The 27222-nt window shown below is 41.3% G+C and overlaps 1 long non-coding RNA gene across 6 annotated transcripts in view; it reads left to right on the forward strand.

Annotated features, from left to right (window-relative positions):
* The first annotated feature begins 515 nt into the window (after positions 1 to 515).
* LOC107768104 (uncharacterized) overlaps positions 516 to 27222 on the forward strand; it is a 58339-nt gene continuing 31632 nt past the window's right edge. The window contains exons 1-4 of one of the 6 annotated variants that reach the window (XR_012707548.1): positions 516 to 888; positions 1072 to 1158; positions 1667 to 1741; positions 1866 to 1899. This is a non-coding gene — a long non-coding RNA (uncharacterized LOC107768104). The remainder of the gene's footprint in view (positions 889 to 1071; positions 1159 to 1666; positions 1742 to 1865; positions 1900 to 27222) is intronic. The other 5 variants (XR_012707536.1, XR_012707533.1, XR_012707540.1 and 2 more) reach the window with 5 other exon arrangements.

The following is a 27222-nucleotide window of genomic DNA, read 5'->3' on the forward strand; positions in this document are numbered from 1 at the left end:
TGTTATAGTTATGTATATTTCTTTTACAAAAACTATTGGTGTGATCTTCTATATATTTAGCAACTAGGTAATTTGTCCGTGCTTTACACGATCATGAATAACCTCATTAAATTTACAAATATTAAAAATAACGAAAAAGTACATCTTTATAAAAACTAAAAGTATTAAGAATATTTCAATATAAATTAAAAGATTTGACATTGGTACATATATCAAGAACATCTAACAAATAATTACAAAGTTGTCCTCTTTGATCAATTTTATCTTCTAAGTAGTTTTCTATTGTAACATTTGTTCCTTGATATACTTGACTTCTCAATATCGAATGATCTTTCATGACATAATCAAGCATCGTTTTCTCTATTTCTGTCTACATGAAAAGTATAGGATATTCAATTTTATGGCGCACACTATACTTGTCCTAAACAACTTCATGATGTGAAGGTTACATAAAATCATCACCATTAAGATCAATGTTTAATTTTGATAAGCTAGACCTGCTAATAAACAACGCAACAAAAATTTTGACTAAAAATTAAATCGATGATAATCTAGTCTACTAGTCTAGATTAGAAGAGCCATGCTTGGTCGACTAAGGGTAGAATAGTCATTTAACTCAGTAAAACTTTGCCATATGCCTTTTATTCCAAACACAACATTACTCTAGAAATATCCATTCCTTCGCCTATCAGTTTCAAAATGATCCTTGCTTGGTTCTATGTTACTGGCAATGATAGATTAACATCACTGAAGCTTCAGCTAAAATTTGCAATAAGGTAACAGTCGTCAATTCTTCTAATATAGTCTATTTAAACATTTGTGGGAAGCTTCGGTTAAACATTCTATGTACTAATCCCATTATGTCGGCCGTTTCAACTTAAAACCCAGGTGCGTATCTCTTTGTGATTTGTTTCCCATTCAGTATTGCTTTTAATTTGCTTCTATAACATTTGAAAGTTTTATTTTGCAATTTTTTTTGTGGTTCAAGTATTTTTTTATTTCTACGTTGGCCGCTGGGAGCTCTTGGATTTTTATTTTATTTTATTTTTTTTGAAAATTTTACTTTTGCAGGGTTGGGTTTTATTGAATTGGGTTTTCCTTGACACCTGATGCAACTCTTTTATTGCCTGAACAAAGTCAAGATCTTGAATTGTTTTGGTAACCCTTTCCTTTTGTGTTGTGCTTTTTTTAATTTTGATTTCCGAAGTACATCAATTGCAATTATTTTAGTACAAAATTAGTAAACATATTATTATTTTGTTAATAAAAGGTAAATTGATGACTAGAAATTGGACGTGTTTGTTTCCTTACCTTCCAATAATGTGGAATTTTTTTCATCTAATTAGAATTTCGCCCTTAAGAATCACCTTTTCATCTGGCAAGTTTCTTCTTAAGTCTCCATAACTTATCCTTTTGATGCGGGAATAATAGGATAGAAAGCTTGCCCAATAAGCTGACCTTTTTGGAATTTCCGAGGATGAACCAGTGGCAAAAAAATTATTACTTTTCGTATATTTTTTTGCAATACCTCCTTGTTACTCCATTAGTGAAGTTTCTTATCTTATCAAAAATAAAAAAGGAGTAAAAAAGAAGTATTTCCTTAGGATTACTTATTGTGGCTATTATCTTTCTTATCTCCTGCTTTATTCTCAATGTTTTGTATCAGGTGGAGCCTTTTGTCGGAGCTCTAAAACCAAAATATAAGATTGAACTTCTTCCGTAAGATTCACTTTTTCATCCGGTAAGTTGCTTGTCATGTCTTTTACTTTTTGAAGTTCAATTAGGTGCCTCTCATAAACTTTGTATGCCGTTAAAATTTTTATATTTTGATGCTTTTACATATGAAATGTCACGATCCCAAACAGGCCCGGTCATGATGGCGCCTCTCGTGAAGACAAGGTCAGCCGACACAACACTCACCTTAACCCTTTAAGCATTAAGAGTCATTTTTAAGTCTTTAAATTAAACAATGTTTCATAATAAAATCCTGGAATAACTGTGCGGAATAAAATACCAGCCCGACATCGGGGTGTCACTAGTCATGAGAAACTATCAAGGTCTGAATATAACAAAAGTCTAAAAATGTACTAAATACAGTAACAACAATGAGAGGAAGGAAGCGGTGCTGCGAACGTCATGCATCCACCTTGCTAACTCTGATGACTCCGCGGCTGAGCTATCAACACCCGCTACCGGGTTCCAATATACCTGAATCTGCACACGAGGTGCAGGGAGTAATGTGAGTACTCCAACCCAGTTAGTAATAAGAGTAAATAAAGGCTGAGCAGTAGGAAACAATGAATCCACATTCACGTTAGGCTCAATAAACACAACAGACCTTCAAATAATAATACGAGTCAATCTTCCCTTTTAAAATCCAGCTTTTAGTAAAAATCATTTTGAAATACTTTCCAGCAGTTTTGGTAGGGGTTCAAAACCATTTAAGATAATAATAGAGATTAAAGCCATAATCGGCCCCTCGGGCAAAACATAGTTTGTAAAACAGCCCCTCGGGCAAAAAAGTAATCATAAACACTTCATAACTTAAAAATCTCAGTGGAAATAACCAATGCCAAATCAGTGATTAATTTCTGAACATCTCATAAACCCCAGTTTAAATAAAAGTTGTTTTAAAACATTTGTTCAACTTTCTGACAGAGGCTCAATATAAACATGAGTGAAAACAGTCGATAAATCAACATATTCGATAGAAATTCACTTTAAAGAGGAGTGAAATCAATAAGTCCATAAACAGGTCTCTCAGGCAAAAACATCACTCATATGCATGTATATATCTATCGCCCTTCGGGCTAGCCTCTCTGTCACTCGTGACTCAACTCTTACCAATCAATACTCGCACTCAGCATTCACGCTCAATTGGTACAATATAGTAACCGCTGCGGCGTGCAGCCCGATTTGTATATCTCTCACAATAACTGAAATCAAAGTAACCGCTGTGGCGTGCAGCCCGGTCCATGCATCACTGTGGCGCACAACCCGATCCATATAAATAGTCAACTGTGCTTACTGGGGTGTGCAGACTTCGGAGGGGATCCTACAGCCCAAGCGCTATATTGCTGTGGCGCGCAGCCTGATCCATATAAGTATCGCTGCGGCGTGCAGCCCGATCCATATACATATATATATATACATTGTTGCGGCGTGCAACCCGATCCATAGATATATAATACTCACAACTAGGCCCTCGGCCTCTCTCAGTCATTAACCTTACCATCAGACTTTCAGTCTATTTCAGTCATCAATCTCACAATCAGACCCTCGGTCTATCTCAGTAAAACAGGGAACTCAACCCAAAACAATTTCCACATTTTAAGAATATAGTGATAAAGCCAGATTTGAGCAGTAAACAGGTAAAACATGACTGAGAATATGCTTTCAAACAAATAGAGTGAGGAAAGATAGTAAAAATGCCCCTAAGGGTCTCAACAAGTCGGCACAAGGCCCCAAACATGACATACAACCCAAAAATATAATAATGTCAAACAATTAACTATCAAATACGCATTAAAATATTCGTTCAAGATGGACTAGGTCACAATCCCCAGTGGTGCTCTACCCCACGCTCGTCATCCAGCGTGCAAGTCACCTCAAAGTAACACAACAACGTATAATCCGGGGTTTCAAACCCTCAGGACAGTATTTACAATCATTACTTACCTCGATCCTATCCAAAATTTAGCCCGCGATGGCTCGCCCGCATGAATCGACCTCCGGATGCTCCAAATTCTAGCAATAATCAGTACATAATCATTAAAATATGCTAAGGGAGCGAAGCCCACTCGAAAATATCCAATTTAACATCAAAATTTTGAAATTTCTCAAACCCGGCCCCCGGGCCCACACTTCGAAATTCGAGAAACTCACAAAATCCGACAATCCATTCAACCACGAGTCCAACCATACCAAAATTACTAAATTCTGATAACAATTCGGCCTCCAAATCTTCAAATCTTATTTTCAAATCCCTCGGTTCAAATCCCCAATTTACACCTTAAAAACATGTAATCTAGTCGGATTATTCGATGATAATTCAATATTATGGAGTATAAATGATCACAAGTGACTTACCTCAAGATTTTCCATGATTTCTTGCTAAAAAATCACCCAAAGCCGTGTTCTTTCACCAAAAAAAAGGTCAAAATGAGCAGAAAAATGCAACAACTTTAATAAACCTATTTTGGTCGCTAAAAGAGCCATTCCCATCTTATTTTCAAATCCTAGGTCCAAATCCTCAATTTACACCTTAAAAACATGTAATCTAGTCGGATTATTCGATGATAATTCAATATTATGGAGTAGAAATGATCACAAGTGACTTACCTCAAGATTTTCCATGATTTCTTGCTCAAAAATCGCCCCAAGCCATGTTCTTTCACCAAAAAAAAAGGTCAAAATGAGCAGAAAAACACAACAGCTTTAATAAACCTATTTTGGTCGCTAAAGGTGCGCACCAAATCCTGCTGCACCAGCAATATTTATTTTCACTAAAAAGGTTCTAACTCCACCATACGAACTCAGAATTCAATGATTCTTATTCCTATGAGTCACAAATAATGATACGAACATAGTCCTTCAATTGAAACTCAATTCGGAGCTCGTTTGCTCAGTGCGATATCCATTTCGTTTGTTAAACAATTAACTCATGATTCGCGTCAAAAACCCAATCGCGACTTGATGAAATTAGACCAAACTTTCCAGATCACTCCTATAATTCATTATCAAAATTCTGGAAGTCTCAAAATCAAATTTCGATCTCTAGAACTAAAAGTAGACCTTTGGATCATTACATGCTTATGCTCAAAACGACAAAAATCTTCCAAAAACTCTTCCAAAACTTATCCTAGCCTCATGGGACCCCGACCAAACATGCCAACATAATTCATAACATCATTCAAACCTGTTCCAATCATCAAAATACCTCGAACAACATCAAATTACCCAAAACTCATCGAATTCAAGCCTAAGTTTCCAAAAACTTCCGAAATACACTTTTGATCAAAAACTCGACCAAACGATGTCCGAATAACCTGAAATTTTGTACACACATCACAAATGACATAACAAAGCTACATCAACTCTCAGAATTCCATTCTGACTCTCGGATCAAAATCTCACATATCAACCGGAATTCGCCAAAATACTAACTTTGCCAATTCGAGCCAAATCCTTCCACTGACTTCCAAAATGCATTCCGATCGCGCTCTTAAGTCATAAATCACCTAACGGAGCTAAACAAATCATAAAAATTCCGATCCGAGATCATATACAAACAAGTCAACTCTTGGTCAAACCTTTCAAATTGAAAGCTTTCATTTGAGACTATTCTTTCAAATTCCTTCCGATGTTCCTGAAAACCAAAATCATCGATCTACATCAGTCATAATACATCATACGGGGCAAGTCATGCTCGAAAACTGGCGATCAAAGTACAAAAGCTCAAAACGACCGGTCGGGTCGTTACATGAAAGAAGTTAATGAAATAGTATAGATCCATGTTTGTAGAAATAGAGACCTAATGTGACCTCTTAGTCTCGCTCACAAAGGATCATCCAAGAGTTTCATTTCATTTGGATGAATCATTGGTCTTATTTTGTAAAATGAAATGGCATATTTAGATACAACATGTAGGCTAGATTTCTCTTTTTCTTTCATAAGAATCAAGTTCATTGTGCATTCCACAAGTAGTATTCATGCTTCATCATTGTTTAGTATTCCTTAGATAATACCACTGATTGCGGCCTACTCTGCACTACTAATTATATAGCGAGAGAGGGTCGGAGCAGTTTTTACCCGATTTTGAGTCGGGATCGATATCCACAGAGAGCTAAAAATGGAGTCGAGTATCTATCTAGTTTAGGATTGCGTATATGTTCCAAATTACACTTCTAATCATTTTTGGAGGTTTTATTTTTAATTCTACTTTTAACAAACTACAAATTGTAAATTAAGCTAAAAGTTAAATGTTACGGGTTGTTCAAATAGTTTAAAGGGCACTAGGGTAGTGACATCTGCCTAGGTGGTCAATTGACGGGTACTTGAGTATAAGGCACAATTGATATGATTGGGGAGTATGATATAACCGTTGCACTACTTTACCCACTCTACACCTCTCGGTGGTTCAAGTGATTTTGCCCAATTGACTTTCTCAAGACCAACTGGGTATGCAAATTTGCATAAGCAACTTAGGGTTCAAGTCGGGTATTACTCTCTCGAGGTTTAACCCTTTAATTGGGGCTATCAATCTCTTGAGTACGCTCCAATTCCTTGTTGGATCAATTTCGGAGACTTAGACTCTCTTTCTCAAGAAGAGCCTTAGTCAACTAAACACAAACTAGTGTTTGCAACCACTAATTCAGCAATTAACCATGAAATTGACCCATATATCAAACACCCATAATAAATTTAGCCCTAAAATACAAGACCCATCAATTACCTACACTAGGGTTGAGCCACAACCCTAGCTATGAGTTCTAGCTACTCATATTCAAAGAAGAAAAACAAGAAATAGATGAAGATAAATACATATTAATTAATTGCTAAGCTAAATACAATGATTCAATGATGAAATGTAGTTAAAGTTGCCCAAAATGACCAAGAAAAGTCGACCCACGAGCGCAGCTATGCTATTACAATATTTGATGCCCTAAAAATGGAAAAAGGATCTATTTATACTAAGCTGAAAAATCTGGAAAACAATGCCCTTGCGGGGTTAATGCGAACCGCACAGAATGGACTGCGGCCGCACGAGGATTTTTGGATCCAAAATCTAGCTCTCTAAACTCAGGCTCCGCGGACCGCACAAAATGGACTGCGGCCGCGGTGACTTCTAGTGCGGTCCGCACAAAATGGACTGCGGACCGCATTGGCTTGAAAGCTCCAAACTGCAACTTCTCTAAATCTTGGCTCTGCGGACTGCACAGAATGGTAGTGCGGCCGCATGGCCTCCAGTGCTGACTGCACTAAATCTAGTGAGGCCGCATTGCCTTTTAGCCTGAACAACTGCTCTCTGAACCTCCTAGTGCGGACTGCACAAAGTGGTGTGCGGCCGCACTGGACCTATTTTGCATGAACTTATATTGACTTTGGTACTTGTGCAAGTTTCACTCCTTTTGAGCTGACCTTTGACATATTGTCACTTTGTTGATCAAACCTGCAATCAAGCACAATTTATGAGCCTTTTAGGACTATTTTGTATGAGTTTCTAATCAAAGCATGAGCAAGAAGGAGTATAAAATGCGTCAAAATCCCTAGTTATCAACTCCCCCAAACTTAAGCTTTTGCTTGTCCTCAAGCAAACAAAATAAGACCCAACCCTTAAGGGAAAATCCAAGAAATGTTCAGCTGTCCTAAAGCAGCCCAACTAACATCAATTGGGACTAACAATTGTCCTCAATACAAATTAATCATTAACAACATTTACCCTTTGAAACACCATGGATTAAGTGTGACACAAGAGCATCAAGAGTTGATTCAACACATCAAAGAGCTCTTTCAATTACTTTGGTCATTGTGGAATCCAAACTCGCACATTCTCAACTCTCCCTAAGCAAACCTCACCTTTAGAATAATGGCACGCAAAACGAGGTTAATGGAAATTCACTCATCTCTCTCAAGAAAAAATCACAAGTCCGGCTCTAAGTACCATATGCTTGCCCTTATGTGAGTATCCACTAATGTAAGCTTCATTCAACTAAAAATTATATAGGACTTTTTGTGGAGACATTGTGAAAGATTTTGGTTCAAGATAGGAAATGTTTTGGTCTAAGTAGGTTCCATCTTCTCTTAAGCACTTCTTTTGATTCATTTGACATATATTCACTTGACTCTTTGAGTCATTTCACTTATTTCTAAGGGGTTAGAGAGACACACTATCACTCTTTCTTAGGCGTTTCAAACCTTTTCTCCTTTTTCAACTTTTCACACCTTTCATTCTTTGCTTTATTCTTTTTTTTTACATTGAACAATCTTTTTGCTTTTTTGCTTTTCTTTCTTTTTCATTGCCTTTCCTTTTCTTCATTTCCGTGCCTTTTTACCACTTTGTTGCAATCCTCGTCTTCCCCCCCCCCAAACTTATACTTTTGCCATGTGCTAAAGGAAAGATTGGGTGCCAAGAGAGGGTATATTTTAGAACGGGTATAGGCTTGTATCATAGTTCTTGAAAGAAAAAGGTCTAAGGCTCAAAAAGGTTAACTAGGGATCTTTTCATTGGTAGGCTAGCGAATTGTTCAAACTATCATTTGGATCAAGGAGAGCCTATAATCATGTCTCAAGTCAAAATTCACTTATGATTTCGCCTCAACAAACATTCAGGGCAAATTCTAGACCAATGGCTCGGGACTTGGACTTGCAATTGCAATTACTCACCATACAAGCTAAGGGATTGCTAAAGACATAGAGTCGGGGGTCCACAACGACCTTAGATACGATTTGAGCACACAATGGTCCCAAAAAACCACTTGATGATTATCGGTCAACACAAGAGTCTCAAGGTCACAACTTTCACCATCCTAAATACAACAATTTGTTTTTGACCATGAGATCAAAGGCAAATGTGTTAGGCTAAAGTGAAGCTTTGCTTGAGGTACCCTTAACTACCAACTACTAAAAACAAAAAGAAAAATGGACTCAAACCCTTAAGAAGGTAGTCACGCCATCCATCATTGGGAAGAGCCACCCGGTTCACACAATACTCCACCTTTGGAAAGAATCGTGGCATTAAGAAAACCAAAGGCTTATTGCAAACTTTGAAAACAAGAAGCTACAAATCACAAATAAGAAGCTACGAACGCAAAATTTGCGGAAAATAGAATGAATATATACAAGAGGGGATTTGAATATACAATAGATGGGATGAATATGTACAATGAAACATAACTTTATATACATATCCAAAGTAAAATAAAAGTACGATAAATGTGATGAAATATCAAAATTATATACAGACGAAAGATAAAAAATCAAGAAAGCATAAAAATGTATCAAATATATATACAGTCATCCGAATGAATAACAGGTAGGGCCTACCCCCTCAAATGAAAGCTGGCATTGTCCCCAGTGCCAACTAGTCTAAATAAAGCACCAAAAAGATAAGAGGAAAAAGGATATAAGAAACTCCCTATGGCCTGTTTGTCTGCATAGGGTCATGTGTGGTCCCTGGGTCCTCTCTATGCTCGGGGACCTCAGAATGGTCCCCTATAGCCTGCTGGTCTGCTACTGGGACTTGGGCCTGGACCTGGACAGGCTCTGTAGGTAGTGCACCATATGGCTGACTAGAAGAGGTCTCCTGTGGGCCAGCCAGCTGGATGACTGCATCATCAGCTCGAGGGATCATCCTCTTCCTTTTAGGAGGCCTCTGTGACTTCTTCTGCTCTGGATGAACTACTGGTGCTGGGTCCTAGAGCAATAAATCCAAAGGCAGGTGATCTGCCTTCAGTCTGTCTACATCAGCTCTCAATACCTTTACGGACTCTTTGGAGGCCCGTGTCTTCCTCTGCTTCTTGTACTCCCGAGCAAGCTCCTTGAGAGATCTGCTATGTGAATCAACTGCCTTTGAGAGCAATGCCCGAGTGTCGAGGATTTTCTTCTGGTTGTCTAAAATCTCTCTAAGAGTATCCTCAATTGACTGGGGAACCTGTGGGGCTGGAGGTGCCGACTGACCCTCTACCACAGTGGTGAGTGTGGACAACTTGGATGAGGCAATATGTATCCAATTGTTTATGCTAAGAAGTGCCTGGCTTAGTCGGTGAGCAGTAATAGGATGGGCCTAGGAAGATGGAATCTCTGGGCCTGCTGAGGTGGATGAGCCAGTAGGAATGGCTGTGGATGTGGAAGGACCGGGAGGGATGTCTGTGGAAGTAGATGCAGGCTCAGCTGGAGTCACTACCACAACTGGCTCTTCAGACTGGCCAATTGGAGCAGTAATTGTACTCTTGAAGTTCTTGCTCTTGGGGTTGTCAACCCCCTGCATGTTGTACCAAGAAAACGGGGCTTTCGCCTTGAATTTGATATCGAAGGGCCTCTTGTCCGCTTTCAAGTCCAGGAAGTACATCGTGAGGAAACTGGGGAATGGATAGTTTCTGTCATGCTCCGCACCCACAATGGTAATAATCCGTGACATCACATTTCCTACATTAATGGGGTACTCCGGCATGATAGAAGCCACTGACACAGCACAGTGGAGAGTAAGAGAGTTATCATGAGTGGTAGGGTCCAACCGGCTATAAACAAAAGTCTCCCACCCCCGTGCCTCAAAATTCAAACTCCGTCTCAGAATCCGGACTCCAACAGTCAACCAGTCGGAGGTGGTACCTGGGATTGCCAGGTACTATGCTAGCCAGGGACGAACCTCCTCGCCCATTTCCATCTTCATCATGTACAGGGTCTCGTCCTTCTCATTAAATCCAAGGTATTCATTTATCGACTTTCCGTCGAATAACACTTTCAAATTCTGAACCTTGGTCACTTTGGAGCCCTTTTTGATGTGGGCTACGTTGCAGTAGAATTCTTTGACCAAGTGTTCATTGGTGTTCACACAGTCATCCAGAAAATTCTCCCATCCAACTCTCATCCTAAACTACTTCCTCACGTTGGGGTTGTGAGGTAGCAAGTTTCTATCTATGAAGCTCCTCTCCGGAATCAACTTTCTCACCGGCCACCACTCCCGAAATTTATGGTACGCCACCTCACTCACAAATTTGTCCTCCCGAGCCTCACGCTTTATAGTTCTAGCAACGCCTCCTCTATTTTGATTTGATCTTTCCCAGAAACAGACGTAACCGAGAGTTGAACAAGAGAACCAGATCACCTACTTTGAACTCCTTTCCACGAGCATATTTATTATGAAGATACTTCATCTTGGCCTTATACAAGGACGAACTGGAGTAGGCATGGAATCAGAATTCATCAAGTTCATTGAGCTGCTCTCCACGAAGATTGGCTGCAACATCCCACTCAAGATTAAGCTTCCTCAAAGCCCACATGGCCTTGTGCTCTAACTCAACTGGTAGATGGCAAGCTTTCCCAAACACCAACCGGTACGGAGACATACCAATCGGAGTCTTGTAAGCAGTCCTATAAGCTCATAGAGCATCATCCAATTTCTTTGACCAATCGATCCTATTAGCATTGACCGTCTTTGACAATATACTTTTGATTTCCCTGTTGGAGACTTCCACTTGACCACTTGCTTAAGGATGATAAGGGGTAGAAACTTTGTGATTGACACCGTACTTAGAAAGCAACGTGTCTAAAGCTTTATTGCAAAAGTGAGACCCTCCATCACTTATGATTGCACGAAGAGTACCAAACCTTGTAAAAATGCTTTTATTGAGAAATGCAACAACACTCCGGGACTCATTGTTGGGTAAAGCCATGGCTTCAACCCACTTTGAAACATAATCCACCGCCACAAAAATATAAGTGTTCCCACAAGAGCTAACAAATGGGCCCATGAAATCAATGCCCCATACATAAAAAATATCAACCTCAAGGATGGTATTGAAAGGCATCTCATCTTTCTTCAAAATTCCACCCGCTCTTTGGCACTTATTGCATCTCTTCACAAAATCACCTACTTCTTTGAACAAAGTTGGCCAATAAAATCCACAACTAAGAACTTTAGAAACCGTCCTCGCCCCGCCATGATGGCCACCATAGGGAGAGGAATGACAAGCCTCCAAGATACTCAATTGCTCTTCCTCCGGGACACACCTTCGGATCACACCATCCATGCAAATCTTGAACAAGTACGACTCATCCCAATAGAAATCGAAACTATCCTGCTTGAGCTTCTTCCTTTGGTTAGAAGAGAGCTCACACGGGATTATTCCGGTCACAAGGTAATTAGAAACATCGGCGAACCATGGCATATCATTCATCGACACCGAAAGGAGTTGTTCGTCGAGAAATAAATCATTGATCTCTAGGGCATCACGAGGCCTCCCCTCCTCCTCCAAGCGGGACAAGTGGTCCGCCACTTGGTTCTCACTATCCTTCCGGTCCACAATCTCCAAATCAAACTCTTAAAGTAACAAGACCTATCGCATCAGTCTAGCTTTGGAGTCCTTCTTTTTCATCAAGTACCGGAGAGCGGCATGGTCAGTATAAACAATAACCTTAGCACCCATAAGATATGGTCGGAATTTTTCCATAGCAAACACAATAGCTAAAAGTTCCTTCTTTGTCACTATCGACGCCCCCTTTTCCTCTAACCGTGGGGTCAGAAATCGGGTATACGACATTGGAAGGACAACTCTATTCCCTTTCAAGAATTGGGTTTGGAAGTTGAAGAGTCGCCACCTAATGATTATAGTGCATTAGGACACTTTAAGAAGGGTTTGAGATGAAGAGACCAGAGATTAGGGTAAGGGCTAGAAATTATCCCGAGGGGAAGGTGTTAGGCACCCCTCAAGATCCACTAGTGTGGTTCCCGGCCATGTTGCAATTGTGACTTTACAAGTAAATAATCAAGTCTCAAATAAGGATTCGCACATAAGATTGCGACCAAGTTGAAAATTTTCAGAGATAAGTAGAGAAGGCAGAAATTCATGAAAAAGAGATTTGAACAGTTTTACAAGAAGAGATGAAAGCAAATAAAGGGAGAGGAGTCCTAAGTTTATAATTAATATGGATCACTTCAATGCAATACCCAGCGATCACTCCTCGGAAGAGGGGTCGCACGTGATATTAGCGCATCGGTCATCATATCCATATCTACCCTTCCCACCCCGTTAAGGTGTTAAGGCGCGAAATGGTATCGTTATTTATTGCATGCTATTACCCGTCCCAACCTATCAGTCCCGGGGTATCAGGACTTCTAATCCTAAAGGGGAAGGAAAGGGATATAGGCATATATGGGGTTCAAAGGTTAAAATTCTAATTGCGACATACAAAACAAGTAACAAATATAAGGATGAACAAAACAAATAGGTAAGGCTCAAGTAAACCCCTTAACCAAACAAACACTTAGTTTAGCATGTCTTAGCATATACTGATTTGGTCTTAAGTTAAAAAAATAAGCGGCAAGCGGACTAGTTCAACACATACATTTAGACAGAAAGTCTACATTAGGCAACTCGGATCTGATTGTCATAGATTAAGGTATTTCAAGCGAGTGATTTAAAAAGTACTGGTTTCAGGAAAAAGTAGTCCAATGCAGAGGAGTTTTGAAAAAAAGTATGGACCGCAGTAAAAATAAAACACAGAAATGGTTGTGAAAGAGTTTCAGAGATAGAAATATCTAAGGAAAGGGTAAGTTGCAACTGTTTTAAAATACAATTTTAGGGTCTGAGTAAAACATTTAGACAGAATGTTTAGAAAGAAACTGTTTCAGAAAAAGATGCCGATTTGAGGGATTTAAAAGCATACTGAGTCAAGAGAGTTTTTGTCAAAGAATTAAGACTTCTGAAATCGTTGTTGTATTAAGACGTTAAGGACCAGTTAATAGATTATTATTACTTTAAGCGAATCAGACGAGTTTGATGCTGATCCTATAGGCATGATATCTATTTTGATTTTCTAAAACCTGTTATTGAACTTGTAAAAGATGATTGGGTTAATTAACCCTACAATTTGCCTAATGCATATGCATTCCTTATAGGCATGATCTCTATATGCATTGATTACATGAACATTAAGTCCTATAGGCATGATTTCTATGTGATTTGTAACATAATGAAGCGTTAACCCTATAGGCATGGTCTCTAGGTGATGTGGAACCAGAAATATTGAACAGCCCTATAGGCAGGATTTCTAAAAAATTACAATCCTAAAGCATGGTTTCTACCCCTACTGATGCAAGAATGTAAAACCCCTCTCACACCCTTTTACTATATTCCCCAAATCCTTTATACAAATTATTACAGACCAAAAGAAAGAAAATAAATACATTAAAAACTAACAGCTAGATCCGAGCAGCCTAATTCAATCATAATGCCCAACAACATGTGATTAACCAATTTCGAATTTCCAAAGCCTTCTCTTTATCCAAAGTGTTTCAAAGTTCCAAAGAATCTCAAGGATTCCGGCATTGCTTACACTCAGGATACCATTTAGAATTAGAATAGTGCAGTGCGGAACCGCCAGCCCTCAGGCATCCAAGTTCAGTGGGAGCTCAAGGGTCCCATAGCATGGCTTACTAGAGAGGGGAAGAACTTAGAACTAGGAATGAGTGCAAAGTGAAAGAGGGATTGGGGAACCATAGCAAAGGGTGGTCATGCCCAGCCATGGGTATAGACTGGCACACCCCTGACCAATTGCTTGGTCCAAACAAATTAAGATCAGACTTTAGAAGTCATACTTGAGTTTGGATGGTGATTAGAACACCACCAGACTTGAGTCAAGGCTCAGCACATAAAGGGGGAAGAAGGGAGTGGGAATTGATTTGAGTAAGGGTTCAAGAACCTAGTTCAAAGTCATGGACAGCAATAACAGGGTGCTGCCATGACTCAGAATTGTACTCTCACACAAAAGGGGGTCAGAGGGAAGGGACTCACCTAGAAAAGTATTTACAGAAACACAAGGAAAGAAAGAAAGCATAATAGGCTAAGGGTGCGGAAACATAAGGAAGGAGAGCATAACAGACTAGGATGTAGATGCATAGTGCAAGAAAGCACAACAGGCTAAGAGTAAAATAAACACATAGTAGAGAGGGTATTATTTAACTAGACTGACATACCAGTTGCAAGTTTTAGAACAGCAGAACAGCAAAAGTAAATAAAACAACCAGAAGTCAGCAGGATCAAAATCCAAATTCCTCCGCAAGTACTTGAGAGTTTAAAAGGAACTCAAGAATGTATCAGACAGTAAAAGAGAAGAGTAGCAGAGTGCTCAGTATTAGAGGTAGAGTAGTAGTAGAGAGAGTTTTTTTTTTGAAATTGGATAGTGTTCAATTGTGAAAAAAAGTGTTGTGTCTCTTTGAATTCTGAAGTGTTTTGTGTCTGTTTGTGTTAAGAGAGGAGCAGGTATTTATACTTTGAAATCAGGGTAAGCAAGGCAAGAAAATAATCATGTATCAATTAAAATCAATCAATAGCAGAGATTCCTTTATTTAAGGAGTCCAAATTTGAACGGTAAAAGGCAAAAATTATTTAAGGAAAGGGGATGAAGAAACACATTGTGCATAGCATACAAATAAGGGGTAAATACATAGGGGAGAATTTGAAATACACGATTAAATAAATAAGACAAGGAGTAAATCAATTAGTACATAGTAAATCAGGGAATCAGAGATTCAAAATCACTAATGAACCGAGTCAGAAAATAAGGGAATCGAAAGGTTAGAGAGGGTGTTCAAATTAAACAAGGAATGAATCAATCAGGCTTACACAAGGAAGTCTGAAATCAGTCCCAAAATCAGAGGTTATTCTAAGTGGGAAATTCTACCTATAAAGAGTGCATAAGCTTTAAACATGCGAGGCTGGATTTCAATCAAAAATTAGTGAGTAGTGGACTATAGGCAAGAGGGAATATCAGAGAGCATGCAGAAGGTCAGGCAAAGATGAAACAACTTCAGGAACTCAGAAATTAGGGATTTGAAACCAAACAAGTTCAAAGATGGGAAGCAAACAAGTCACGTAACAAGTAGCCTCAAGAACTCGAATGAAACCCCTAAATTCTTGGGTTTTTACCATTAATCGAGTGTAGAGACGAAAGCAAGTAAATCAGGAAGGAATAACAACAAAATAAGTTCAGAAAACCCAAAGGAACTTAAGACCTTACACATTTCATGAAAACATAATAAAAGAACAAGATACAATAAATGAAATCATAAGGAAATGGTAGAAGAAAGTATAGTCGAAGAAAAACACACAAGAATCACAGTAGAACAAATACAGTAAAAACACATGAGAGTCACAGTAGAGCAAGTAATGCTAAAGAAACCCTAAGTCAAAGAAGATGAACGATTTTGAAAGCAAAGTTTTGAAAGAAACTTCGAGAAATCGTTTGAAAACCTTAAAATAAACATAGATCTAGAATAGATCTAGAGAAATTAGGAGAAACTCGAAAGGCTAGGGTTTCAGAAGAACCCTAGAGGCGAGAAAGGCCTGGAAAAGGTCTGATCTGAGTCGGATGAGTCAGAGATAGGATCAGGACATGCCGGAGCAAAGCCGGAGATAGCCGTGAAACTTGAATCGGCGGAGATCTGAGCGAAAACCTTCAAGGTCAAACCTCGATTCTTCAAGCAGCAAGTGCACAAGAGCACATGGAGGTGAGTACAGGTCACCCAGGGCTTGGGATGCCATGGGTTCCGGTGAAACAGGGTAGAAACCGGTGGGGAAGATTAGGGTTTCGGAGAAGGCTAGAGAGAGTTTGAGAGGACGAGGGTTTATAGGCAGCGTATATAATAGAAGTGATTTAGGGTTAGGGTGTAAGTGGGAATTAAAAAGGAAAGAACTGATCGTGGCCGTTGATTAGAATGATCAACGGCCTGGATTAAAAGGGGAGGCTGGGCGGGTTAGGTTAGTTGGGTCAGGGGCGGGCTAAATTGAAATTGGATCATTTGATTTGGGGATTGAAATTGGGGTGCAATTTGGGATGTAATTGAAATGCAACTGGGGCTAGGTTTTAAATAGCCACTTTCCCCTTTCTATTTTATAAAAATAGTAATAACGATTTTAAAAGCAAATTAAAAATACTAGGTAGGAAAATATTATATGAATATTAATTTAAAAATATTGGAGCAAATTTTATTGTTATAAAATGCTATTAATTACAAAATAGGCTATAATTGCAATTATATGCAATTTAGCTTTAAAAATGCCAAATAAATTGGTAAAAATATGCAAAAATCACCTTAATTATATTTTGGTGTAAATATGAGAATGAAATAAGTTATTCATCAAAAATGATAATTTTGGGAATGATTTTGGATTTTTGTGGTATTAAAATAGGCAGTAAATTGGTTTAAAAATCACAAAAATACCAAAACTCTTGGGTGTGCTTATATATGCACATATATGCTATTTTGAAAATATTTTGGGTATAAAATACATAGGAAAAAATTGGGTATCAACAGCTGCCCCTCTTTACCCGAGGAGGATGAAAGAGTTGTCGGGTAAAGACAAGATGACCAATTTTGACCGGAAACGGTGATTGAAAAAGAACTTTGACTGCGCTTTGGTTTCTGAGCTACCTACATATCCCTGGTTTTACAGGGATCAGGCCACATGTAGTTCAGGAACCATTGACGGAATGTGTCGATGGAGATTCGAAAAGACGGACGCGATGGTCAGATTTAAAAGGTGTTTGGAGTCGAATAGATTGCGGAGAATCGGAGCGGGATCGCTCCTGCTGAGGCGGCCGTGGGCCAGCCGGTGTACCTACAAATGAGCAATGCGGCGTATATTGTGCATAATTAAAACATGATGCAAGTTCCCATTGGACCATGAATGTTGTCTTCGGACGGTTAGGATAACGTCCTCAGACTATGACGTCCTGGGCCATGAAGAGCATAAAAATAAAGATTCGCAGGCCATGAAATGGTGTTCTCGGGCTATGCAAGTGGTGCCTCCGAACTATGACGCCTTTGAATAAGTTGGCGATCTTTCAGCCCATGAAAAGGTGGCCATCTTTCAGCCAAATGAATGCAAAGGGTGGCGATCTTTCAGCCAAAGCGAAAATTTAAATGCAGGTGGCGATATTTCAGTCGAAGTGAGAGATTGAATGCAGGTGGCGATATTTCAGCCGTTCGAAAAAATAAAGTGGCGATATTTCATCCCAAGCGCGATGGAGACAATGCTTAGTCTCGGAAGGCAGATAGGTAGCCTTATGCAGGATGGAGATAGAGCTTAACCTCGGAAGGCAGAAGATAGCCTTATGCAATGCAGGAAATGCAAATGGAGACAGAGCTTAGTCTCGGAAGGTAGATAAGTAGCCTTATGCAGGTGATGATGGAGGTAGAGCTTAACCTCGGAAGGCAGAAAAGTAGCCTTATGAAAAATGCAGATGGAGACAGAGCTTAGTCTCGAAAGGCAAATAAGTAGCCTTATGCAGGATGGAGGTAGGGCTTAACCTCGGAAGGCAGAAAAGTAGCCTTATGCAAAATGCAGATGGAGACAGATCTTAGTCTCTAAAGGCAAAAGATAGCCTTATGCAGGATGGAGGTAGAGCTTAACCTCCGAAGGCAGAAAAGTAGCCTTATGCAAAATGCAGATGGAGACAGAGCTTAGTCTCGAAAGGCAAAAGATAGCCTTATGCAGGATGGAGGTAGAGCTTAACCTCGGAAGGCAGAAAAGTAGCCTTATGCAAAATGCAGATGGAGGTAGAGCTTAACCTCGCAAGGCAGAAAGGTAGCCTTATGCAATGCAGGGAAATGCGAATGGAGACAATGCTTAGTCTTGAAAGGCAGATAAGGTAGCCTTATGAAGGTGATGATGAAGGTAGAGCTTAACCTCAGAAGGCAGAAAAGTAGCCTTATGCAAGAATGCAGATGGAGACAGAGCTTAGTCTCGAAAGGCAGAAAGTAGCCTTATACAGTGCAGGAATGTAAAGGAGCAAATAGTAGTAATTTTCTTAGCTGATAGGCGGTTGTGATATCATGACTGCTGGGGAATGTTGGGTGTAGATAGTAGACCTTTGTGAGTTGAGTGATTGTTTTGAGGGTTTCGACTTTGAAGAGTGAATGCGTTTTGCATTGCGATCTGAGTTCCTGCATCCAAAGAAAAATCGTGAGTTCTGTAGAGGGGGAAGGTTAGTTCGTATCCCTTGGCTCCTGACGTTACGTATCATTGGGGTAGCATTGCTAAACGACGATGATGCAAATGATGTTTATGCATGATTCAGTAAATGTAATGTAAGTATATATATTTTGAAAAAAATAATTTTATTTTGCATGAACCAACAACTGCAACGTGGTTCAAGACATGGCAACCTTGCTTGCTCCGAAATTTTGAGGGTCCTCCTCAAAATTCTGCCCCAGTTCACTGGGCTGGCGCTGCTGACGGCTGTGCTAAATAATTGAAAGTGGATCAGTTCCAGAATTTTGAGGGTCCTCCTTAAAATTCTTCCCCAGTTTACTGGGTTGATGTTGATGTGAAAGCTGACAAACAGACTTCGGAATTTTGAGGATCCTCCTCAAAATTTTGCCCCAGTTCCAATAGCGGGGAAAATGGAATTTTTATTAAAATGTGACCGAACCCATAGGGCTGCCTACGTATCCCCTCTTAAACGGGAATCAGGTCAGGCGTAGTTCAAATTACATCATAAAGAAAAGCATACGATCAAATGTAGTATCTCTTTACTGCGTCTGAGTTGATCGGCTTCGGCCAGACTTCTCCGTCCATTTCTGCAAGAATAAGGGCTCCTCCGGTTAGAACTCGGTGAACCATGTATGGACCCTGCCAATTGGGAGAGAATTTCCCTTTGGCATCGTCTTGATGTGGAAATATCTTCTTCAACACCAGCTGTCCTGGTGTAAACTTCCTTGGTTTAACTCTCTTGTTGAAGGCTCTGGACATTCTGTTCTGGTATAACTGACCGTGACAGACTGCCTTCATCCTCTTTCCATCTATGAGGGCTAACTGCTCGTAGCGACCTTTTACCCATTCTGCGTCATCTAACTCGGCTTCTTGTATGATCCTTAATGATGGAATTTCTACCTCAGCGGGAATGACCGCCTCTGTACCATAAACCAGCATGTAGGGAGTTGCCCCGGTTGATGTGCGGACTGTGGTACGATAACCCAATAAGGCGAATGACAACTTCTCATGCCATTGTTTGTGCCTCTCGATCATCTTCCTTAGTATCTTCTTGATGTTTTTGTTGGCCGCTTCTACGGCTCCATTCATCTGCGGTCTATAAGCCGTAGAGTTCTTGTGTCTGATCTTGAAAGTCTCACACATTGTTTTCATCAGGTCGCTATTAAAATTGGAACCGTTGTTGGTGATGATTGACTCTGGAATTCCGAACCGACAAACAATACGGTCGCGGACGAAATCTGCTACCACCTTCTTGGAAACTGCTTTGTATGATGCTACTTTAACCCATTTAGTAAAATAATCAATTGCTACCAAGATGAACCTGTGCTCGTTTGACGCGGTAGGCTCGATTGGACCAATAACATCCATTCCCCAAGCGGCGAACGGCCATGGTGAGCTTGTTGCATTAAGCTCGTTTGGAGGCACTTTTATCATATCTGCATGTATCTGACAGCGATGGCACTTTTGGACATACTGGATGCAGTCTGTTTCCATAGTCATCCAGAAATATCCTGCTCGGAGTATCTTCTTTGCTAAAACAAAACCATTCATGTGCGATCCGCAGGTCCCTGAATGTACTTCCTCCAATAACTTGGTTGCTTCCCTTGCATCGACACACCTTAGTAAACCCAAATCAGGAGTCCTCCTGTACACGATTCCTCCGTTGTGAAAGAAATTATTGGATAGCCTCCGAAGCGTGCGTTTCTGGGTAGCATTGGCAAGCTTTGGATATTCTCCTGTGGTCAAATACTCTTTGATGTCGTGGAACCATGGTTTCCCGTCGGCTTCTTCCTCAACATGAGCACAATAAGCTGGTTGGTCATGAATATTGACCTGGATGGGGTCAATGAAATTTGTATCTGGATGCTGAATCATAGATGACAAAGTGGCAAGTGCATCGGCGAACTCATTCTGTACCCTGGGAACATGCTGGAATTCTGTCTTTCTGAACCTCTTTCTCAATTCCTGTATGTGATGCAGATAAGGGAGTATCTTGGGATTCTTGGTTGCCCATTCTTCTCGAACCTGATGTATGAGTAGGTCCGAGTCTCCGATTACTAGTAACTCCTGAATGTTCATATCAATGGCCAGTTTAATCCATAGGATGCAGGCTTCATATTCGGCCATGTTGTTGGTGCATGGGAACCTGAGCTTGGCGGATACCGGGTAATGCTGACCGGTTTCTGATACCAGGACTGCTCCTATGCCAACTCCTTTGAAATTTGCAGCTCCGTCGAAAAACAACCTCCAACCATCATAGGATTCTGCAATATCTTCTCCTATGAAAGATACCTCTTCATCGGGAAAATACATTTTTAGGGGCTCGTATTCTCCGTCTATGGAATTCTCGGCGAGATGGTCCGCCAAGGCTTGCCCTTTGATTGCTTTTTGGGTTACGTAAACAATGTCGAATTCACTTAGCAGGATCTGCCACTTGGCGAGCTTGCCAGTGGGCATGGGCTTCTGGAAGATATACTTCAGAGGGTCCATTCTGGATATGAGATAAGTAGTGTAAGCACATAAGTAATGCCTCAACTTTTGCGCGATCCAAGTCAGAGCACAACAAGTGCGTTCTAAAAGAGAATACCGGGCCTCGTACGGTGTGAACTTCTTACTGAGATAGTAGATGGCTTGCTCCTTTCTCCATGTTTCATCATGTTGTCCTAAAACACAACCGAATGCTCTATCCGATACAGCAAGGTGAAGCAATAGGGGTCTTCCTGGCTCAGGTGGAACCAAGACCGGCGGCATTGATAGGTATTCCTTGATTCTGTCAAAAGCTTTCTGACAGTCATCAGTCCATTTGGTAGCAGCGTCCTTCTTCAACATTTTGAAGATAGGTTAACAAATGACCGTGGATTGAGCTATGAACCGGCTGATATAGTTGAGTCTTCCCAGGAAACTCATCACGTCCTTCTTGTTCTTTGGCAGTGGCAATTTTTGGAAAGCTTTGACCTTTGATAGATCCAATTCTATTTCTCGACGACTCACGATGAAACCCAATAATTTTCCAGCAGGAACCCCGAATGCATACTTGGCAGGATTCAGTTTCAGATTGTACCTCCTCAGTCTGTTGAAGAACTTTCTTAGATCTACCATGTGATCCCTGGCTTTCTTGGATTTGATGATGACATCCCACATATACCTCGATCTCCTTGTGTATCATGTCATGAAAGACGGTAGTCATGGCTCTCATGTAGGTGGCACCAGCGTTCTTCAAATCGAATGGCATCATTTTGTAACAGTACATTCCCCACGGCGTGATGAAAGCCGTTTTCTCTGCATCTTCCTCATCCATCCATATCTGATGATACCCAGTGAAACAATCAACAAAAGACTGCAACTCATGCTTGGCGCAGTTGTCGATAAGAATGTGTATGTTAGGCAAGGGGAAGTCGTCTTTGGGGCTGGCCCGATTAAGATCCCGGTAGTCAACACAAACTCTAACTTTCCCATCCTTTTTTGGCACTGGCACGATGTTGGCTAACCATGTCGGATACTCTACTACCCTGAGAACCTTGGCTTTGACTTGCTTGGTAACCTCTTCTTTGATTTTCAAACTCATGTCGGGTTTGAATTTCCTGAGCTTCTGCTTTACCGGCGGGCATGTTGGATCTGTTGGCAGTTTGTGAGCTACAATGGATGTGCTGAGACCAGTCATATCATCATATGACCAGGCGAATATGTCTTCATATTCCTTTAGGAACTCCGTGTACTCTTTCTTTTCTGATGGTGACAAGTGAACACTGATGCACGTTTCTTTGACATTCTCTGCATCTCCCAGATTAACGACCTCAGTTTCATCCAAATTAGACTTAGGCCTATTTTCAAAATTCTCAACTCCTCTAACGACCTCTTCTGGTATATCATCCTCTTCAGAGTCCGTATCCGTTTGTTGCGTTGTCTCGTTGCAAGTCACAATCATTGGTTCATCATTAGTGCAAGTAATAGTAATGCTGTGTAAAATAAAGTGAATGATAGGAAAGTAATAAGAGCGATATATATAATAAACTGAAATGCTTTGATTAGATTCATAATTGTTTTGAATATCAGAGCTCTTTTCAGAATTAAAGACAATGCAGAAATAAAATCAGCTAGTAAAAGTAAAATGTGATGCATAGTGCTTTTGTTTAGCCTTGCTACCCCGAAGCTTTCCGGGCCCTGTTGGTTCTGATTGACCAATTGCTGAGGCACTCTCCTCGGTTCACAACTTGTATAGAAGGGCCTTCCTCCCCTTCCTCCTCGAAAATAACACTGCAATCCATATCATCATCCTCCAGGAACAGATTCTTCACGGCTGCCAATGCTTCATCTTCCTCCGACCCATATATAGTATCTGCCGGCTGGAAAGTCTGCTCCAGGTGAGGTATCGGGTGCTCCAGTGGGTAGTAGGGACCGCGCCATGGTGGCGACCAGTGATTGAACTCCTCCCAAGTGTACTCATACCCCAAACCAAATGTAGTGCCATGTTTCTTCAACTAGATGGGTTTGGCGATTCCCTGGAGGTTTTTGCCGAATCCCTTTCCAAGTTCGTATCCACACCAATTCAGGATACTTTCAATCTTGTTATCCCACCATTTATCTTTGTCTACAGCGTTGACTCTTTCAATGTGGTGGTATGTTTCTCCGCCTATTCTCCTTCTGCCTCCAATCATCGGGATGGTCTGGTGACTATATATGGGGTTGCTACCATCGCCATGAATGATCACCTCTTAGTGATTCCATTCGAACTTCACTGCCTGATGTAGGGTCGATGCTACAGCTCCAGCGGCATGGATCCACGGTCGTCCCAACAACAAATTGTAGGATGCTGGGACATCTATCACTTGAAAGTCGACGTCGAACCAGGTTGGCCCCATTTGCAATCATAGGCTGATCTCTCCGATAGTGGACCTTTGGGACCCATCGAAGGCTTTGACGTTGATGGCCCCATCTTTGATATCGTGCAAGATCTTTCCCAATGTTCTTAGAGTTATCAATGGACAGATGTTGAGGTTGGAGCCTCCATCGATCAAGACTCTAGTGATGAAGTAATCCTCGCATTGCACGGTGATGTGTAGGGCCATGTTGTGACTCAGTCCTTCCGGCGGCAGTTCATCTTCGTGGAAGGTGATTTTGTGGCTTTCCAGTATTTGTCCTACTATATTTGCCATTTCGCCCCCAGTTATGTTGCTGGGCACATAAGCTTCGTTCAATATCTTCATCAAGGCATTTTTGTGTGCGTCAGAGCTCTGTAGGAGAGCTAGGATGGAGATCTGTGCTGGTGTTTTGTTCAACTGTTCCACGACCGAATACTCTTTAGCTTGTATTTTCCTCAAAAGATCATCGGGACCAGTTTCAGTAGTCCGTCCTAAGGCTTGCTTACTGGACTCAGCTAGGTGCTCTGGAGTGTAAACCCTGCCTGTTCTGGTCATACCCTGCGCAGTAATTGCTTCTCCCATCTTGGTCTTTCCTTTCCTCCTTGCTTCAGCTGTATAATCCCATGGTATGGCATTTGAGTGGAACGATGTTACGTCTGACATTGCTACAGGCATGGGTACCCTCGGTGGTAACACACAACTTCAAAGGGTACAAGTGCCTTTGGAACCCCAAACTCAACCTCAATTGGCCCGGCCACCTTCGTAGAAGAAGGTGCTTCAAATTCGAGAGGTATAGACATGTCCACTTCATCGCCCCTAGAGGGTTGGTTCTGTACAACAATCGGGTTAAGTGTGACTATCGGTTTCTTTGGCTCATCATCCTCAGCAATCAATCCTATCGATCCCTTGGGGTCCCAGTCATCTTCGATCTCGATCATGTGAATGTCACCACCTCTGTGATCAGGCACAGGGTTTTTGCGAACATTAGGAGCAGGATCCTTTGCTATGATAACCTTATTGTCGATCAGAGTTTGAATCTTGTCCTTCAACGAGCGGTATTCGTCAATGGTGTGATCTTTCATGCCGGAATGGTACGCACAGGTCTTATTAGGATTGATCCACTGGGAAGGATTTTCTGGAGTTATGGAAGGGATAGGGGAGACGTAACCAGCAACTTTAAGTTTCTCATACAGCTGGTCAATTGGCTCAGCGATGGCTGTATATTGTCTGGGAGGTCTGCGGTCAAAATTTGGTCTGGGTCTAGGGAAATTTTGGCGAGTGGGAGGTGATTGGTAGTGAGAGGGTTGGGCATTATAGGTTTGGTAAACAGGTGCAGGTTGAGAGTATCTGGGTAAAGTGGATTGATATGCGGGAGGTGGAGATTATTGGTAAACGGGTGGTGGATTTTGCTAAGAGGGTGCGGGTGTAGGTGGAGGCGACGGGTAGGTGTGGTATTTTAGTGGTGATTTGGCTCCCTGTGCGACCATCACGACATTGACATCCTTCTTCTTGGACGTGCCACCAGACTGTAAAGCCTTGTTGGTGGCCTGCAATGCTTCAAGATTAGTAACCATACCATTCTTAATGCCTTCTTCAATTCTTTCTCCCAGCTTGATGATATCGGAGAATTTTCGGCCCTCGATCAGCATCAACCTCTCATAATATTGTGGGTCTTGAGCCCGGACGAAGAATCTGTTCATCTGTTCCTCTTCTAAGGCTGGCCTAACCTTAGCAGCCTCTGATCTCCAACGGGTAGCATACTCGCAGAATGTCTCGGTAGGCTTCTTCTTCAGATTCTGGAGGTAGAATACATCTTGTGCATTCTCTGTATTGAATCAGAACCTATCCATGAAATTTGATGCCATACCTACCCAGCTCGTCCATTTCTTGGGGTCCTGACTGATGTACCAGGATAAAGCATCCCCCTTTAGGCTTCTCATGAAGAGTTTCATACGGATTTTCTCATTCCTTCCGACTCCGACCAGCTTATCACAATATGTCCTCAAATGGACTCTGGGATCTCCCGTGCCATCGAACATTTCAAACTTGGGAGGTTTGTATCCCTCAGGAAGTTCAACATCTGGCTGAATGCAGAGGTCCTCATAATTCTGCCCCTCTATGCCTTTATTTCCTTCCATGACCTGGACCCGGCTGGTCAGCTTCTTGAGTTCTGCTGCCAAGTTTCTGATAAGAGAGTCCTTGTCATCAGACTCAGGTGCACTTGATATTGGTTGAGTGTAGTGGGGTATGGTATCTACGTAGATGGGAGTGTTGTGGAGCTGGTTGTTTGTGGTGTTCAGTGGTTCAGAAATGAGCAGTGGAGTGTTGTTTGGAGTATGGCATGTGTTGCGGTGTTGAGTGGGTTGCATCTGTGGTTGTGGGGTGTTCTGTGGAGGTGCGGGATTTTGAGCATTTGGAAAGTTGACATCAGGAGCGGTGAGAGAGAATGACAAATTTTCCAAGTTCCGAACTTGATCCAGTTCTTCTCGGAACTTCAATAGTTTCTGCTCAAGTTGGGCAGCAGTTTCCTTAGCAACCGGTGTACCCTGAGGAATCTCAATTCTTTCAATTTCCTTTCTGGCGCTTGAATCTCCCATTCTACCTTTGCTCTTGTTCCGGATAGGACTTGGAGGAGGAGGAGGTGGAGGGCCCTTGGATCTCGTACTGTATGATGATGGTGCCAGAATGCACGAACTAATCTTTGGGGAGGGGAATAAAAATAAAGAAAAACAAAAAAGGTAACAAGATAGTGCGGGTTATGAGAAGAAAATATTGCAATATTTAAACACATTGTGCAAGAATATAAATCGCGTCCTAATTTGGGTGTCTCGTTGTGCCTGAGGTAGGCCTAGCGACAAATTAACTTGGAGAACTTATAATGCTAAATGCCTCATTTTATTGATAAAAAAGAAGATGACTCCAAAGCGACGCTAAATAACGGAAAATAAAATGTCACTAGTGGCCATTGGCCTTATTACATCATTAGAAGCAAAATAAAAGACTCCTAACTACTTGGTCCCAGACGGACCTTCCCCAGATTCGGTATCTTTATCCCCCTTGAACAGCTTCACCAGCTCGCGCAGTCCTAGCAATAGATAAGGTTGGGCCAAATGTCCACCTGCATTCCCTTCAGCGTTTCGACAATCTTCAATCCTCTTGAGGAAATTTCCTTCTAGCTCCACTAAACCCCGCTCCAAATACCCTAGTCGCTTGTTGGCACTGACAGCCATATCCTTCCATTCCTCGATCAACTTCTGATGGGTTTCTTGTATTTCCCGATGCTCACTTTCACACTCTCGAATCCTCTTGCGCAGTTGATTGTACTTAACCAGTGCTTCAGCTTTCTCGTTGATGATTCTGTGTCCGTGAATGAACCCGGGCTGACCCATACCATTGTGATTATCTTCCAACCAACCCGAATAATGCGGCACGCAACCAGCGTGATACCTGCCTAGCTCAATAGATTCTTTCCCCAAAACGAGCTTGCAATGCCACATGTGTTGAGCTTGGCAATTGTTAGGGCTATCATCGTCCTGGAAATCGGCCCTAAAGTGACTCATTTTGTCGACCCTTGGTATGATTTGCTTTCTTCCAGCCTGCCTTATGGCTCGAAGGGGAACATAGGGATAAGTTCCTCTTAGACCAAT

The sequence above is a fragment of the Nicotiana tabacum genome, chromosome 1 (genome assembly GCF_000715075.1).
Source record: "Nicotiana tabacum cultivar K326 chromosome 1, ASM71507v2, whole genome shotgun sequence".
Lineage (NCBI taxonomy): Eukaryota > Viridiplantae > Streptophyta > Magnoliopsida > Solanales > Solanaceae > Nicotiana > Nicotiana tabacum.